Here is an 18,702-nt window from a genome sequence, read left to right as displayed (position 1 = left end):
GAGAAAAAATGTATGAAGACATGAGCCAGCAATGTGTCTTCATAGCCAAGAAGGCCAAGGGGATTCTGTGGTGCATAAAAAAGAGTGAGGCCAGCAGGTCAAGGGAGGTGATCCTCCCCATGTACTCTGCCCTGGTGAAGCCATATCTGGAGTACTGTGTCTAGCTCTGGGCTCCTCAGTTCAAGAAAGACAGAGATCTCCTAGACAGAGTCCAGCACATTCCCGTATAAGGAAGGTTGAGAAGGTTGGGGCCGTTTAGCCTGGAGAAGACTGAGGGAGTCCCCAGGGAATCTTAGCAGGGAATCTTACCAATGCTTATAAATATCTAATGGGCAGGTTTCAAGCAGATGGGGCCAAGCTCTTCTCAGCGATAACCAGTGACAGGACAAGGGGCAATGGGCACAGACTGGAACACAAAACGTTTCATCTGGACATAAGAAAAAAAAACATTTACTTTGAGGTTGACAGAGTACCACAACAGGCTGCAAAGTGAAGTTGTGGAGTCCTCTTCTCTGGAGATAATCATAACCTACCTGAACACTATCCTATGCGAAGTACTATAAGTAATCATATTTAATAGGGGAGTTGGGCTTGATGGTATCCAGAGGTCCCTTCCGACCCTTGTAATTTTATGAATACTGCATACCATTTCCGTTAGGTGACTAATGATTTTGAATTCTTCACTTTTTGGATACCAGCTTCAGAACTACTGAAGAGCCTGACAGTGCTCAGTGCCTGGCCTAAGAAAACCTAGTATCATCAGTGAACTTCTATTGGACACAGAATTACTAATTGGTTTTGAGAAGCATTAGTCTTTGTGAATGTGCCCCCTAGAAAGTAAAAATTTGTCTTTCTATACTCTTTCTTGCCTATTTTTTATGCTTCTATGGTTATTCTATCTGCCAATCAGCTGCATCAAATGGATTCTGCAGTTGCGGTTTAGCATAGAAATTTTAATTAGTATGGAATAAACTGAGAGATTAGTTCAGTAAAGTAATTTATAAGTAAATCAATGTATGAAGGAAGCATAATCTTGTGAATTTTCCAAACTTTATGGGTGGGCTGCTGATAAACTCCAAACTTAGAGCTAGACCTTATTTTGCTTGTGGATATCCAAGTTGTATCTGCTGTCAGGTTGATTCAGGTTTTAGTGGAATCCATTAAAAATATGTTATTTGCACACAAAAAAAAAAAAAAAAAAAAAAAAAAAACCAGCCCATTTCCTTCTGCCACTTGAATATGACAGATGTTCAAAAAGCCCTGAAAATCCCTGGAGATAGAATACAGGCAAATAAAACTGAGGGCAAAACCCTAGCTCCATAAAAATAAATGGAAATTTTTCCATTGCTATCCAAGAAACGAAGAGATCACACTAAGGGGCTTTGTATTGAGCACTTCTCTTTCTAAAAGCAGACGTTATGCATCAAATCTTCCATGGTGAAGCTAATTTATAATCTGGTCAGGATCTGTGTACGGGTGTGTACATTCATATGGTTGCCATGAAAATTTTCTACCAGCCAATCACTACTGCAGAGTAGAATGGAAGCCAGCGGAGTAGCTAATTACTCTCAATAAGATAAATCTGCTAGCATGATTAATGCCTGTTTCACCAATCACTGCAGTCATTTCAGCTGCAATCTCAGGAAAGTATTTCTAGGGATGACTCTTCTGGGATTTTCTCTTTTTTCCTTTTGCTGTTCTACTACCAATGTTTCATTCCTCATTCTCAGAGGCATTTCGCTGGGCTTCCAAGTACCAGCAGTGACAGCCCTAAGAATGAAATGATTTACACATTGGAACAGGTTGCCAAGAGAGGATGTGGATGCCCCCATGTCTGGAGGCATTCAAGGCCGGGCTGGATGTGGCTCTGGGCAGCCTGGTCTGGTGGTTGGTGACCTTGCCCATAGTAGGGGGGTTGAAACTAGATGATCATTGTGGTCCTTTTCAACCCAGGGCATTCTATGATTCTATGATTGCCACAGTAATGGTGCAGCACCATCCTCTTCCGTAACACCATTCATCTGCAGACCCCTACTTCTGGAAAGAGGCACCATCAGCACTGTTTAACAGGTGACTAAATCTGGATGTTGCAGTAACACAATAAAAAAAGCTTAGCTAAAGGACACTGATTTTGTCAGTGAAGATGTGACTTAGCACTCACTGAACTTAGCTGAAAAGCTAACATCCATTTGGATCAGACTGACGAAGAAGGAAAAGAGTCAAAGAAAACTTTGCTAAGGAGATTGCTAATCTCCTTTCTCCCTTTCCATCTGTAGTGAAAATAAAGATCTTTGCGCCTACTCAGAAATTTACTTTAATCTCTAAACTGTTATTATTAAAAAAAAATCACAGAATCACAGAATGGCCAGGGTTGGAAGGGACCTCAAGGATCATGAATCTCCAAACCTCTGCCACAGGCAGGGCCACCAACCTCCACATTCAATACTGGACCAGGCTGCCCAGGGCCCCATCCAACCTGGCCTTGAACACCTCCAGGTATGGGGCATCCACAACCTCTCTGGGCAGCCTGTTCCAGCACCTCACCACTCTCTCTGTAAAGAACTTCCCCCTACCTAAATCTCCCCTCCCTCAACTTAAAACCATCTCCCCTTGTCCTGCTGTTATCAACCCTTTGAAAGAGTTGATTCCCCTCCTGTTTGTAGGCTCTCTTTAGGTATTGAAAGGCTGCAATGAAGTCATCCTGCAGCCTTCTTTTCTCCAGGCTGAACAAACCCAGCTCCCTCAGCCTGTCCTCATAGGGGAGGTGTTCCAGTCCCCTGATCATCTTTGTACCTCTCCTCTGGACCCTTTCCAACAGATCTCTGTCTTTTTCTCCGTCTATACTGGGGGCTCCAGACCTGGACACAGTACTCCAGATGGGGCCTCACAAGAGCAGAGTAGGGGGGGACGATCACCTCCCTGTCCCTGCTGGTCTCTCCTCTTCTGATGCAGCCCAGGATACCATTTGCCTTCTGAGCCACAAGAGCACACTGCTGGCTCATGTTAAGTTTTTCATCTATCAAGACCCCCAGGTCCTTCTCTGCAGGGCTGCTCTCAAGGGCCACTCCTTCCAGTCAGTATGGATGCCTGGGATTCCTCCAGCCTGAGTGCAACTTCACACTTTGCCGTATTGAATCTCATCACGTTCAGCCAGGCTCACCTTTCCAGCCTGTCGAGGTCCCTCTGAATGGCATCCCTTCTTTGCACTGTGTCAACCACACCACTCAGCTTGGTGTCATCAGCAAACTTGTTGAGGGTGCACTCAATTCCATCATCGATGTCACTGATAAAGACGTTGAAGAGCACCGGTCCCAACACAGACCCCTGGGGGACGCCGCTTGTTATCGGCCTCCACCTGGACATAGAGCCATTGATGACCACCCTCTGTCTGCCAGTTTCAACAAATTTCTTATCCATCGAGTGGCCCACCCATCAAATCCACATCCCTCCAATTTGGAGATAAGGATGTGGTGGGGGACCATGTCAAAGGCCTTGCTCAAGTCCAGGTAAATGACATCAATAAAAACAAAAAATAATACAAAATAATAAATAATTAAAGCTATTTAGAAGAATAATAGTGTTATTTGGCTCACTGTTCATACAACATTTACAGTGAAGATAATGGCTATGCAATGACTTTTATGTAATGCCTGTTTATTCTGATGAATATCCATTCACCTTACAAATGAATGGATAGATGCTGTCATTTCATCTGTAATTTTGGTGACTGCTTTAGGCCAAAAGCTTCTTTTCTTCATTGGTACTGTACGGGGACCACTGAATCATGGCCTGAACCTCTGATTGATCACCTGAGGCGAGCAATGAGTCAGCCATGGGAGCACAGGTGAAGGCAATTCACCTGTGCTGCTGGAAGGGGTGGAGCCTGGCTCCACTTCTCCTAGACCCATTTAAGAGCTGACTGCCAGCAGGGAAGGTTTCTTTTCTGGAGATCCATTCCACTGGAGTTACCTATGCAAGCCCAGGACAGGGTGAGTGTCCTTTTCTGCTCTAGTATAATCCTTACATAAGCCAAGCTCTTGAATATACTGTATCATCTGTATATTCATTTACTGTACAGGTGCATACACTACTATGGCATGTGGGAGGGAGACATACAGATTATTCAAGAGCTGTTGCTTCCCTTATGTAGGGGCTGAAGTGAAGTGGTACAAGATACCCCTTCCAGTTTGCTGCTCAAGTCCTGCCAGGTGCTAAATAACTTCTTTGTGTGAAATGAAAAAGAAGGAGTTGTTACTGTCATTTGCAGAAATTCTAGTCAGCTTTAAATGACAGAAGCAATTGTCTACCTTCACAAGCCTTCTTCAAGTAACAATTCACCATGCCAAACAGACCTTGTGTGTAGCTCGTTGGGAAGAAGGGACTGTGTGAAAATTTTTCCTCTCCTTTTCCTTACTCCTGGGAGCAGTATTCCTTGGCAGCTATGAATAACAGGCAGCATCACATGCTCCCTTCTTGTGGGAAGGAGGTCACCAAGAAAGGCTGGCAGACAAACAACCTCTGAGGCTTAGAATCCCCCGAATCCCCACAGAGATAGCGCGAAAGGCTATTGCACAGCAGTTGGCCTTGTCATACCTCCTTCACTACATCAGTGATGCTTTTTTTGTGAAGCATTTATGCATTAAATGCTTTGTATTTCAATGATTAAGACTGGACACACCAAGGGAGACCATAGCTCCACTGAGCCTATTAACAGATTTATACTAGTAGAAGCTGTCCTGGGGGAGTGAAGGAACAGGGGGAAGGGGAAGGCAGCAATTCCTCCCACTGCACTTCTGCACTTCCTCCAGCAATCTCTGGCTCAAGGGCTTCTTGAGCTACACGTGGTATTTTTGTGTTTGCACGTGTGAGAGTCCTGTGTACAAGGGGCTCTCAGTAGCTGCCAGCATCCGTTGCTGCAATTGTTCCCCTCTCAGTGCAGGACCTGCTGAGCTAAGCAGCAGCCTACAGTCTTTTGCCTATACCCTGATTTTGAGATGCAAAGAATCATAAGGCATGTAGCACATGTTCAAACAGGTTCTGAGTTATGATGCTTAGTCTGCCTTTGTAGCCAGTTTTACTCCTGAAGCTGGCTAAGTTCCATTGCAGTGCTCTGGTTCAGTTTGCAACTATGGTTTGTGTCTGAAAGTGAGCCCAGAGCTCATGTGAATGGGATCTGTTTTCTTTTGAGACTATCTCAGATAGCAGTGCTCCCAAAGGAGCAACTTTGTGCTACTTGAAACAGCACTCCCTCCCTCCCAATGAAGCTTTTTATTCCAGACGACTTCGGTCATGGTCATGTGAGATGTTTTCTTCTAACAGAAAACAGCTCGGCCTGAACACAGGGCTCAGTATTTGTGAACTTTTTGCAGAAGTTTCAAATATACAGATGTAGAATATCCATACACTCAAGAAGCTGGCAAATTTCACCTTATCTCCAGTAACAGAAGGAGAAGGAAACATAAAAAAAGGCTGGGAAGAGTACATCTGGTGCTGGGATCATGATCCAGTGCAAACCTCAGCCAGCAAAGCAGTTTCAGGAACTAAGATATACCACTTGTGCGGCATTAAATCCAGAACTGTTCTACAAAAAATTTTGGTATGCTTATTGATGGAACAGAATACAAATGAGGTGAGTGATGCATAGTAAAGATAGACCATACTTACTGTATGCTGTATACACAGCATTCATGTTACTCTGCCCTGATAAAAACATCTGGGAGTCTGATTCACTTTTGGGAAGTGACAGTCTTTTTGTAGTGGAGAAATTAGGGAGTAAGCATCATTTAACTGGACCTTTGTTATCAGAAAGTTGGCAAGCTCTCTTACCTTCAGACATGTTCCTTTTCCCACTTATGCTGGCCTGAAGGATTTCTGGAAATATCACTCTGCTATCAGGTAATTTATTTGCTTAGGTTGATGTTTAGATTTAAAAACAATTAGCTATTTATATTGGCATTCCTTAGAGAGCAAGAAAATAAGTAAAATGAAATTAGTGCTCTAAGGACCTTTTTGACATTTCATTGTCAACAGAGCAGTAAGGAATGTCTGACAGAGCCTCAAGGCAAATGATTAAATTCTTTATCCATCATGCCAAAAAAAGGCTACTCCTCTTGGTAGAAAGGCTGTATTTGCTGCTTGTCAAAGAGAAAGTGAAAAATAAATCCACGCCTAGAAGCTATAAGGCTTTGATCTCATGGTCTATTTCAGGATAAAAATAGTTCCTTTGGGTTGGGTAATAGGTATTCCTCAAGTGCCGGTTATATTTATCACAGATTTCAGAAAATTGTTAATTCCTGCACTAAAAGCAATAGCGTTTTCCCAGGAAACATGACTGCTACAAAGGAAGCACTGTTAACATCATATTCCTTTTCCATGTTACACAAGTTTCCCTCTATAAAGTCTATTATTTTAGATTTTCTACACTTGAGCAACTTTTGAATCAACCATTTTTTTATTTTAAGACTAGAACCCGTTTTGGGAAGATGTTAAAAACTTGCAGAGAAAACACTCTGGAGACTGTTTTCATGAGCAGAAAGGTGACAAATCACAAGCTGTCATGAAAAAAATTGGATTGAGTATCAAAGGCCTTACCTTGGAGAAGAAAATGCTATAGACAAAATTGAAGCAGTGCAATCACAGTTGGGAGAACGTGATGGAGTAGCAATTGTGAATCTTTGGAGCATTTATTCCCCTAGAAAAGGTCACATTATCAGAGATGAGTGTAAATACCTTCCACCACTTGTGCCGTATGCCAGAGAGTAGACGCTAGGATTTGGGAACATATATTATTTTATGTCAGAATAATTAATTGGCAGGAGATAAAAGCATGCTGAAAAATATTTAGTTGTGTTAGCAGTAAATAAATGAAATGGGAAAAATATGAAGATGTACATCAGGGATGGCAAGAGACCTAAGCAAAGGGCATTGAAATGCTGTCTTCTTGGAAAAGGGGCCCTTCCAAAGCAGAGCTGTATGTGCTCAAGGCTGGTACAGAGTTTGGAAATACAGCTTTATTTTAAGAGAGAAACATATGAGACTGAGCCAAACTGAGTTTTTTCTTCATGTCCTGCCAGAATCATGATTAAAGAAGTCAGAGTATTGTGTTTCTCTGCTTCAGCTGTATTAGTAGCTGCTTGCACTTAATCACAAAAATGTTAAATAAAAAGCTCATTGGCAAGTTCCCTGTGAAGAGTTGTTCTGGCTTCTTTGAGGCGTTGTCTGGTTTCAGAAGTCCCCATGAGTGGGCTTCACTGTGCCCGCAGCACCCAGCCGCAGGGCAGGCCTCAATGTGTGGGGCAGGCCTCGCAGCCTGCCTCAGCAAGCCAGCTAAACAGGGCATCTCATCTCTCAGTGACGCTCCTTTGTATTTCAGAAATGAACAAACAAACTCTAGCAAACCCAGAAAGCATCTGGCAAGTAGTGCAAACAACAGGGAGGGAGAGGGCGCATGAGATCTCCTTGCAGGTCGGAGGTGAAGTCGAGTGTAAGACCGATGTGGAGGAACTTACAGAGCATTTGTTGGCAGTAGCAAAGCCCTTGGCTGCCTTTCTGCTGGATGAGTTCCTAAATCCACTCATCTGTTTTGGAAAGGACAAGGCAACGCTTCTAGAGTTAATCATAACCAGTTTATGCTTCCAAAAGTGTCAACGCATGATATATAGAGTGCATTTTCTTGACTAGCTTGTCCTCTGGAACACAATGGCTTATTTTTATTGTTTTTATTGCAGTGTGAATATTGCCTCACGACTGGAATGAATAACAACTTCCTTATTTAATTAAGCCGTTTGAGATTTGCATTTGTGCTCACTGAAGCCGTCTCTCGTTTCCTGTGTTATCATGGCTGCACCTCAGCTCAGAGGAAGAGGTGAGTAAATTATTAAAAGATGGCTGCCTAATTATGAATTAATCCACCTCCTGGGAGTGCTAACTAAATGTAGTGGCTGGCATTTTTTATGACACCAACCTTGTCACTGCCTGCACAGCTGCACCAGCTGGTTGGCTTGATCCCAGGATTCTCATATCTGCTCAGACAGCATATATTATGTGTAGATACTGCATCATGTGTGGAAATTATTTATGAGATCTTCCATTAAATGAATATTATAAAAGATATCTAAGCTGTGTTCTAGGGATTCATTGAAATCATCTGCATGTTTGGCTTGCAACATACAAATGAAGTGCCATTTGCACCTTGCCTACAAGAATTCAAAGCAGGTGAACTTCTGCAACATCACTGTGGTCTCCTGTGATGTACAGTGAAGCACTGTAGTGCTTCCTAGTGGCCTGGACTGTGGTGAGAATATTGACTGCCGACTGGTTGTCTTCCATTCTTCACTAACAATCCATGTGCTGTAGAATTGCAAGGAAGAGTTGCCTGTAACATTTTTATGTGAGGATTTGTTAAATTTTTTTTAGGGACATTTTCTATTTTACGTGTAGGAACAGCTACTCTGTGCAGGAAGATAAAACAGCAAATTGCATGGTATATTGCCACCCCCTTCCAGGGAAAGGCTGTGAAGTCTCCATCCTCAGAAACCAAAATCAATAAAAGCTTGGGCAGTCTACTCTGACCAGCTGTGCCTGGGTAAGAGGGGTAAGACTAGATAATTTCCAGAGTTCCCACTCAGTCTCAACTACTCTGTGAGAAAATGAAGAGGTACTAACAAAGAAAGAATCCCTCAAACATAGTAAATGACCTAATACACTATTTCCCTGTATAGGAAAATATTAAGTGAGAAACTATGAGAGGAAAGGGTGAGAGGCTGAGAAGACATTTCACATTTTAAGAAATCCTTCACTGTAAGGCCTGTTTCCTTCAAATGCATAATCACAGAATCACAGAATCACCCGGGTTGGAAGGGACCTCAAGGATCATGTAGTTCCAACCCCCCTGCCTAGCAGGGCCACCAAACACACACATTCAGATCAGGTTGCCCAGGACCCCGTCCAACCTGGCCTTAAACACATCCAAGGACGGGGCATCCACAACCTCCCTGGGCAGCCCGTTCCAGGGCCTAACCACTCTCCTTGTATAGAACTTCCCCCTAACATCCAACCTAAATCTTCCCTCCTTCAACTTCGATCCATTTCCCCTAGTCCTGCTGTTGTCAGCCCTTTTGAAGAGTTTACTCCCCTCGTGGGTGTAGGTTCCCTTCAGGTATTGATAGGCTGCAATGAGGTCACCCCGCAGCCTTCTCTTCTCCAGGCTGAACAAGCCCAACTCCCTCAGCCTGTCCTCATAGGGGAGGTACTCCAGCCCCCTGATCATCTTAGTCGCCCTCCTCTGGACCCTTTCCAAAATCTCAATGTCTTTCTTGTACTGAGGGCTCCACACCTGGACACAGTACTCCAGATGGGGCCTCACAAGAGCCGAGTAGAGAGGGACGATCACCTCCCTGTCCCTGCTGACCACCCCTCTCCTGATGGAGCCCAGGATCCCATTTGCCTTTCGAGCTGCCAGAGCGCACTGCTGGCTCATGTTCAGTCTCTCGTCCATCAGGACCCCCAGGTCCTTCTCTGCCGAGCTGCTCTCAAGGACCACTCCTCCCAGCCTGTACGGGTGCCTGGGGTTCTTCCGGCCCAAATGCAAAACCTTGCACTTTGCCGTGTTGAACCTCATTAGGTTCACCCGAGCCCAGCCCTCCAGCCTGTCGAGGTCCCTCTGAATGGCATCCCTTCCTTCCACCGTATCAACCGCACCACTCAGCTTGGTGTCGTCAGCAAACTTGCTGAGGGTGCACTCAATTCCCTCATCGATGTCATTAATAAAGATGTTAAAGAGCACCGGTCCCAAGACAGACCCTTGGGGGACACCACTTGTTACCGGCCTCCACCTGGACATAGAGCCATTGACCACCACCCTCTGTCTGCGGCCTTTCAACCAGTTTCTTACCCATCGGGTCGTCCACCCATCAAATCCACTTCCCTCCAATTTGGAGATGAGGATGTGGTGGGGGACCATGTCAAAGGCCTTGCTCAGGTCCAGGTAAATGACATCAGTCGCCTTCCCTTCGTCCACCAATGCCGTCACTCCATCATAGAAGGCCACAAGATTAGTGAGGCATGACCTTCCTTTGGTGAAGCCGTGCTGGCTGTCTTGGATCACACGCTCATTCTTTATGTGATCGAGCATGTTGTCCAGGAGGATCCGTTCCATGATCTTCCCAGGCACGGAGGTGAGACTCACCGGCCTGTAGTTCCCCGGGTCCTCCCTGCTCCCCTTCTTGTATATGGGAGTGACGTGACCCTTCCTCCAGTCATCCGGGACCTGTCTTCATTAGTTCAAGCTTCAACCTGAGAGAAATTACTCTAATTTATAAAATTACTTGCACTCTTCTGCATATCTAGGGTGTGCGCAGCATACTCTGCCTTGTTTCTTTCATCTATAAGCAAAATTATGGCATGTAAAAATATACATGTAAATGATGAGCAGAGGTTTGCTCATACTCATGCATGGGATAGATTTTCAGTGGCACTGGAAACCTATCAGGATACCTCCACAAACAAATCAGACAGACAGTCTGCCCAACACCCAGCAGAGCTATTTATTTCAGAAAATAGAAGCAGTCCTGCCACACACTGCTCAGTGTAGTCTCTCAGACTTACCTTCAAACAGAGCTGGTACATCAGCTTCCTCAACCTGATCTTTGTTTTTTTTTCTTGCCAGTCCTAACAAAATCACACACTGAAGTGGTACAGCTCTGGGCAGTTTTCAGATCTCAAGTGACCTGATGGAATTGGCATCTATTTGTATGCTCCCAGCTCCCACACTGGGCCATGGAAACTCTTCTGGAAACCCTGGAAAGGAATGATGACATGAATTCAATTTAAACAGCGTATATTATAAAAGGTGTTATTATGTGTCACTGCAGACATAATAATTTTGTCTCTCCATTTTGTCCCCTGTATTCTAGCCTTCCTAAAGTATATCCTGAAGCTTTGCATTAAATGGAAATAATTTGTTCCTCTGTTGAAAGGGAATGTTCTGATGCATGTCTGATAAAGTCATCAAGAACACCTGTTATTGTGTGCCATAATGGCCCACCAGAGTGTTTGATTAGAGCATTATCCTTGTCATGTTGATGAGCTAAGGTATTATCTACCTCAAGAGGCTAAATGGAAGACTTGAAGGATAAAAAGGTCTGTTGTGCACTACGTGCATGATCTTGTGACTGAAAACATCGCAAGAGATTAAGACAGCTCACTAGATGTATGGAATGAGACAGTATGTGTAAATTAGCTTTGTTTACCAACATTGATATGTTGTGATTATTCTATCTAGCTTCACTTTAGCTTAAGAATAAACTAGGGAATACTCCAGCTGTGATATGATTGCTTTCTTGTTTACAACAAATGTTGCTTCCTTTATAAATGGAAAAAGGGACTGGTGTAGATAATGAGGTGTCTGTTTCGATCCTAAAATAAGAAGTTCAGTAGTGCTATTACACGTTAAGATTACTTCCAAGTTCCACCCATTTTCCAGGTCTTGACCTCCTCTAAGATCACTCATTTACCTAAAATGCATGGGTTGGTGGGCCAGCTTTTCCATACGGGTAATCAGCCTGAGAAATCCAGCTATTCCTGAAACCAAAGGACCTGCTCTTGTCCTCTGCTGCACTTTGTCAGTTTCATGCAGCATTTTCTCAAGTGTTGCACTAGGAAAAAATAGAATCAAAAGTATCACGTGGTACTTTGGGAAATATCAGTGAATATGCCTGGCTAGGTGCATACGAGGTGAGGAAAAGGCAAATAAAGAATTGCAGCCCCAGGAGTATTGCGACTAACGATGTTGGCTTGCTTCCTCCTTTCCTTTTATTGTTGCAACACTGATGTAATTGCCATCAATCTTTGACACTAAGCCTCAAATATATGTTTATCGTGCTAGATTTATGTATTGCTTTAAGAAAATGCTACTTTTTTTTGGTGGTAGTACAGTTGTTATGGTGACTCCTATACTTCCCTCTTTTAATGCAGGATGCAGAGAACTAAATAAAATATTTCTTTTATGAAATTTATAAAAACAAAAAGCTGCTCTGAAGCTGTATCTTACAGAGAGATTTTTCAGAATACTTAACAATGTTTTTATTTTATATTATTTGAATTTTCACTCTGGAACTCAGATCTCTGTGGAATTATGTGGTAATAAGAAATGTATGGAAGGAAATGTATTTGTGCTGGCTATAGAGTTAGCATATTAAACAGCAGTTCCAGAAGTTCTTAATGGTATCCATTTGCATATTTTTCAGGTTTTAAGCAAGAAACAACCAACACGTTTCCTTCATTACAGTTTTTCACTTAGGTAAGAGTTGTTTCTAAAGCTGCCTTTGAGATGAAAGTGCCCATAACTGTACAAATTACTTAGTGTTTTATGTCAGCTCACAGTTTTAAACAAATTTATCCCAATATAACTGGCAAGTGTTGGATTTCTGCTTTATAACTAAGAAACTGAGGCAATCAGATGCGCAAGCTAAACCTGTTCTAGTTCTACAGTCAGTGTAGATTGATTGAAATTGCTGGAGTTCACTTTGTCTGTAAGCATGTGCTTTACTGGCTAAAGCTTCTGGGTGAAAATCAAGGATGGGCAGACCTGCAGAGTTCTTGATGCCACTTGGAATGTAACTTCACTGATGCTGAAGATGCACTCCGATGAAGCAGATGTGAAGGAGGCAGAATGCGGTCTCCTGGAAGGAAGAGAGGGAGCTAATGGGGAAAAGGGCTCAGGCACAAAGAGGGAGGGGGCTTGGGAAATTAAGAACTGTAAGTATTTGGGGGAAAAAAAAAAAAAAGAAAACACGAAGGGAAAAAAAAAATTAAATAGCACATAAGTCAGGGTGCAGCTGGCGATGTGCTCAGAGAAGAATGAGGGTCTGAAAATTGGCAAAAGTAAATCAGTCCCAGGAAATACACAGCCTAATAACATTTCTCATACAAAAACACTAGAAGGTGTTTGTGGTGAAATGTTGCATTTGAATTACTGTGAGAGGATAATTTTCCCAGAAGCAGTGTTATCATTTTATCAGCCTCCTATATGAAAGCATCGCAGTGGAAGAGAAATGCTGAAGTTTTATTAGGAGCAGACTATCAGTGCAACTTTTTAATGAGCAATTTATCACCCTTACAAGCCCTGATTTTTATTAACCTCGTCTATGGCTGAAGATGAATTACTTTCCCAGTCTGAGGCTGGCAGTCATGAAACATCCCCTTATCAGCAGCAGGCCATTTGCTTAAAAAGCAGCTCTCATGGCAAGAGGTATCCGTTCTTCCTGGTGGTACTACAGCATGGGACAGATGCTGTGCCGGTGCCACCTGCTGAAATGCTCTCTTAGGAGATGTTAAGATATACAAAATGGGCTTTCCAGGCAGTCCAGCAGGCTTGCACACTTCACATCTGCAGGCTGTGTATGAGAAGCCTTACATTTGTCTGGCCAAAGACACAAAAGTGCTCCTCTAAAGAAAGACCGGGACACTGGAGTCCTCCATGTCCACGTGCAAGCACAGTTCCCATCCCACAGTGCTGTGTTTGTGCTCGTATGCTGAAAACACAACTCCTATGAGCCCCACACTCTTTCTTCCCAGCTCATTGCCCTTACTTTCCATAGCCACATATCATCTGACCACCAGCCAGACTGAGGGAAGGGATTGTTCTGTTCTGTGCTGCTGCAGCCTCGCTTTGAGTACTCTATGCAGGTTTGGGCACTATAATATAAGAATATAAAACTGTTTGAGAGCGTCTAAAGGAGGGCTACAGAGATGATGAAGGATCAAGACGGCAGTGTGTATGAGAAGAGGCTGAGGTCCCTTGGTTTGTTCAGCCCAGAGCAGAGGAGGCTGAGGGGAGCCCTTCTGGCAGCCTGCAGGATGGACCTAGGGGAATGACTTGAAGCTGCATCAGTGGAGAGTTCAGGTTAGATACTAGGAAAAGAAAGAGTGGAGTGGGTATGGGGTCACACACTGATCTTCTTCTGCCTTTGAACGTTTCTAGCCTGCTATCTGTAAAGCCTCACAGCTGATACCTCCCTAATCTAAATCAATAGGAGACAGGTTCAAATTGATTTGAAAAGGCACATGCAGCAAAATATCTTAAAATTCCTTTAAATATCTTAAAATTTACAGGCACTCAATTCAATTGGCTGGTATATTTCATATCACAATATTGTAATTACTATCTGTAAACATTTATCTGTCTTCTATAAAAAATTGATTTGTTTCCAGGAATGTTAGGAAAATGAAAAAAAAAAGACTGCGTCTTTCTACTGTATGATGATAAATTATTAGTTTGAGGAAAGAAAAAAATCGTAGCCTCTGAAATACGTGTACAGAAGGAAATGAATTACTGTAGTGTACCCACTTATCCTGATCCAGTCATTCCTACTCATCATTCTGCTGCCAATCTATGGGAAAAATGAAGCAACGAAACCACAGCATACCACTAAGATAAAGAAGGCCTAAGTGAATTCTTTACACAGCTTCCATGAAGAAAAAAAATAAATTCTGGTTTTGATATGATTGAGTTGTTTCCAGGAAATTGTAGTAGGCATACACGTAGGTCCAGAGAAAAGGAGATTACATTATCAGGTTGTAGTAAATCATTTTATTGTAATAACTGCTATTGGAGCAGATCACTCAAAATGTCCATTTTAATTTCAAATATCTCGTCCAGTAATATCCAAATAGGATACTTTTGGCTACAAACACTACCAGCATCTTAACTGTTGTAGAGCATCACAGAGATATTAATAAAGGAGTAATTAGACCTGAAATGACAAATGAAATAAAGTGGAAAAACTGTAAATGATATCTGATGAGAAAAAAGAGTCCTTCTTTAAGAAACAGCTCATGAGACACACCAATAAGATATATATTAAAAAAATCCTTCATTGTTTACTGCAACAGCAAATTAGTCAAACAGTAGAGATTAACCTGGTTTAGATGCACATGAAAATACCAACAAGAATCTGTATTCCTCGTTATGGAAGCAAAATTTTGGCAAGCAAATCTGAAACTCACTGCAACATAAAAACAGATCCCAACACATTGATGTACCACAGATATATCAAACCAGGGGGAAATGAAATTCAGCCTTCCACCTTCTGTGTTGTTGCCAAGGGATAGAAATATACTAGAGGTTGAAGAATCTCCGCCAGCCCTGGCCACTTATAGCCTAATGTATAATTAACTTTCACAGCTGGTTACTGGCTTTATCAGAAGCTTGGGGAAATAAAAAAATCATGTCTGTTGAATCTGGTTATGAATGTACTTTAAACACATCTCATTAAATCCATCTTGAGTTACCCCTGTTGCTATCCAGGTAAGATGGCTGATAGTGTGCTTACAGAAAATACATGGAAACAGTACATCATGATTTATCTAGTCAATAAAAACAACCTCCCAGATCAGAATTGTTTTTGTCTTTACACTGGTATGCAGCAACACAGATATCACGCTTTATTTCTGAATGTAGGCTTCAGTCCTACCTACAATTACGCACATGCTCATAAATTCTGATCTTCTATGATTGAGTTGCTCGCTTAGTGGATGCTCTCTACAACTCCCTGAAAGGAGATTGAGATGAAGTGCGGGTTGGCCTCTTTACCCAGGTGATAGTGATAGAATGACAAGTAATGGCCTCAAGTTGTGCCAGTGGAGGTTCAGATTGGATATTAGGAAAAATTTCTTCTCAGAAAAAGTGGTCAGGAGCTGGAATGGCCTGCGCAGGAAGGTGTAGAGTCACCATCCATGGAGGTGTTGAAGAAACGTTTAGATGTACTAAGGAACATGGTTTAGTGGGGAAGTATTGGTGGTAGGTAAACGGTTGAACTGCATGATCATGGAGATCTTTTCTGACCTTTATGGCTCCATGATTCTATGATTCAAAGTTACCAATGAGATTCACTCTACCTAAGAGTTTGGGCCTCGCTTGTTTACTCTCCGTGGCCAAAACCATTATATTATACACACATTTGCTATCAAATCTCTAGTTCTGCAACATAATACTTCTCCCTAGAGATTGCCTGCAGTGAACTGAGGATTTTAATATTCCTCTGATATTTTTCTGCTGAATTCTGTTGGCAAAAATGGTCATTGCAGAGGACAAGACAGAAAAGTGCATTCCGTGAGAGGGTCCCAGCTGATAGCCTCTAGCACAATCAGATCCCAAGATCTCACCTAGAGATATCCCAGAGCTCCCAGCTTCCTGTTGCAAAATCAAAGAACTCAGAGCATTTTGACCTATCTGAATTCATTTATAATGGTGTGATTTCAGTATAGATTCTACAAACCACTTTTTTTAAAAAGGGATAATTACCTAATGCTATTTGGGCTTCTGATTAGAGCACTTATAAATCTAGTCTAGCAGAAGTGGTAGCTTTTCAGAATGATGAATGATACAGTTCCTCTAGCTATGTGGACATGTTTATTTTAATTAAAATGAACACTTCTTATCTTCTCTAGCAAGTTCTACCACAAGATAAGGTGGTGGATAAGCTGAAGTGAATCGAACCAGATTTAATTATTCCCATTTTGCTTTTGCAAGAGATTGCAAATGAGCAAGCTCCTGCTTGCTGCATTGACCCTAGTGAAATTAATGGAACTTTTGGCCTGGGCTTGGGTAAAGCTAAGGGGAGCAGCTCAGGTCCCTTGGTTTGTTCAGCCCAGAGTAGACGAGCTGAGCAGAGATCTCATGGAGGCCTGAAGCTCCTCACAAGGGGAGCTGAGGGGCAGCACTGAGCTCTGCTCTCTATGATGGTGATGGAGCCTGAGGAAACGGCATGGAGCTGTGTCAGGAGGGGCAGCTGGGGGTTAGGGAAACATTCTTCATCAGAGGGTGGTGCGCGTGGGGCAAGGCTGCCCAGGGCCATGGGGACAGCACTGAGCTGCTGGAGTTCAAGGAGCACTTGAGATAGCAACACTCTCACACAGAGGATTTGAATGTTGGATGGTCTTACGTAGAACTGGGAGTTGAACTTGATGATTTTTGTCAATCCCTTCCCTTGGAAAATTCTGTTATTCTAAGGCTAGCATGAAAACATAATGCGTGCTCTAAATAGAAATTTGTTTCATACCTGTGTCACATCCTGAGTAATAGTAAAGATAATTTCAGTCTGTCTTTGCAATGTGGTTGTGAATACCTCCTAACAGCTTAAGGACAAACAGTGCTTGCTTTGTCTGAAAGGCTGAAGCTGATGGAGAATGAGTACAGTATAACTTCACACACCTAAGGATACATAAGTAAGCTTAACTGTCTTAACTTTCTGTGCAGAAAAAGAATATGTATATTTCTATACAAAAGTAGGTCATCAATTTAAAACATCTCCTAAATATAATTGCATGAGGTTTTTCCACTTCTCTTTTCATAACCAAGTTCTCTTGGCTTTTTCTATGTGTGTTATATGTACAACAACCCTGTGTGAACCATGTAGTTTCATATTCCATTTTAATGATGTTTTTACTTGTAATTCACAGCATGATGTTCCTGCTAGCAAGGAATAGTATCAGAGCCCTCCTGAGATTAAAGTAACATATGAACATTTCTGTAGAAATGCTGTAAATCTAATGGATAAATGACTGTTTTGTTTGAAAATTCACAACAGCTCACCTTTAGCTGTTCTCAAAGTTCTACCTATTTCCCCAAACATATTAATATGAAAAGTTAGGTTAGTTCTTATACTCCTCCATCTTTTCTAAAGCAGATCATCACCCAGTCTGTTTGATATGTAATGGAAGCGAACACTGTGAAAAAATTCAACACAATTGCCTGCAATGTCTCTATGGGCTAGTTTTGTTATGAGAAAGACGTAATTATCCCTGTTTGCAAGTCCAATCATCTAATAATGGACACTATAAATACTCCTTAAAAAGTACATTGATAAGATGTGATAGTTTCTTTGCTAACAGAGGCCCCTATATCTGTTTGGACTTCAGAAAGCCTTAACCTAAGATCTAGGAATCAGAGGCAATAGAAAACAATTTGAATAGTTATACAGGAATGAAAATGCTATTCCAGATTTCACTCTAGATGTCACATGTAGCTCCAGTCCCTCTCAAATGCTCACATTTATTAATTGTAAAAAATATGCTCACATAAAGACCTCTCCCCTAGTAAGTTAAACAACGCAGAGGAGTGTTCCCAGGCACAGGAACTGAAATCATCTACGCTCAAGTGTTACAAGGGTCTCTGGTATGTTTTTGGCATTGACTGATTTGCACTTTCTTTTGCAGTTCCCAGGCAGTTTGGGAGACAGAATAAGCTGAGGACCATTTCCTCAGCTCAGTGATTTCACCAGATAAGAGAGTACAACATGGGATTTTTTGTTCCATTTGGCAACATTGCAGCTGTGTGTGTCCAGCCAATTTTAATTTAATAAACTCTTAAGAAACTACAGACCACAGTGAATGGAGTTAAATTAACTTTACACTTAGGCTGTTTTGGAGGTGAAAGCAGTCTTTAGTTTACACTTCAGGTTTTATTTAACACGCTTCTATTTCAGTGTGTCTGACTTCAGGTAGAAAGATAATCCTTCTGTAGCCTTGGGACTTCAATAAAAACATCTATTCATCTGCTTTGTTGACAAGTCTCATCTATACAAAAGGCCTTGATAAAGTCTTTCTCTCTTTTGATTAGGAAGCAGTATTAGATGTGAAAGCTAACTTCATACATCGTTGTTACCATGAGTTTCATAAAAAAAAAAAAAAAAAGAAAAAAAA

General features: G+C 42.1%; 1 protein-coding gene across 2 annotated transcripts in view; it reads left to right on the top strand.

Annotated features, from left to right (window-relative positions):
- Nucleotides 1-18,279, top strand: part of FAM110B (family with sequence similarity 110 member B) — a 161,492-nt gene extending 143,213 nt beyond the window's left edge. Inside the window, exons 5-7 of one of the 2 annotated variants that reach the window (XR_006172162.1) lie at nucleotides 7,728-7,864; nucleotides 12,246-12,298; nucleotides 18,217-18,279. The gene's annotated coding sequence lies outside the window, so the exon portion shown is untranslated. Of the gene's footprint in view, nucleotides 1-7,727; nucleotides 7,865-10,666; nucleotides 11,970-12,245; nucleotides 12,299-18,216 lie in introns of those variants that run through there. The other variant, XR_006172161.1, reaches the window with a different exon arrangement.
- The last annotated feature ends 423 nt before the right edge of the window (nucleotides 18,280-18,702 follow it).

The sequence above is a fragment of the Centrocercus urophasianus genome, unplaced genomic scaffold (genome assembly GCF_019232065.1).
Source record: "Centrocercus urophasianus isolate 14NV4802_14NV808 unplaced genomic scaffold, USGS_Curo_1.0 seq_11, whole genome shotgun sequence".
In the NCBI taxonomy this organism is placed as follows: domain Eukaryota; kingdom Metazoa; phylum Chordata; class Aves; order Galliformes; family Phasianidae; genus Centrocercus; species Centrocercus urophasianus.
Note: the sequence above shows the minus strand (reverse complement) of the source record. Positions and strands in the feature narration are given on the sequence as shown.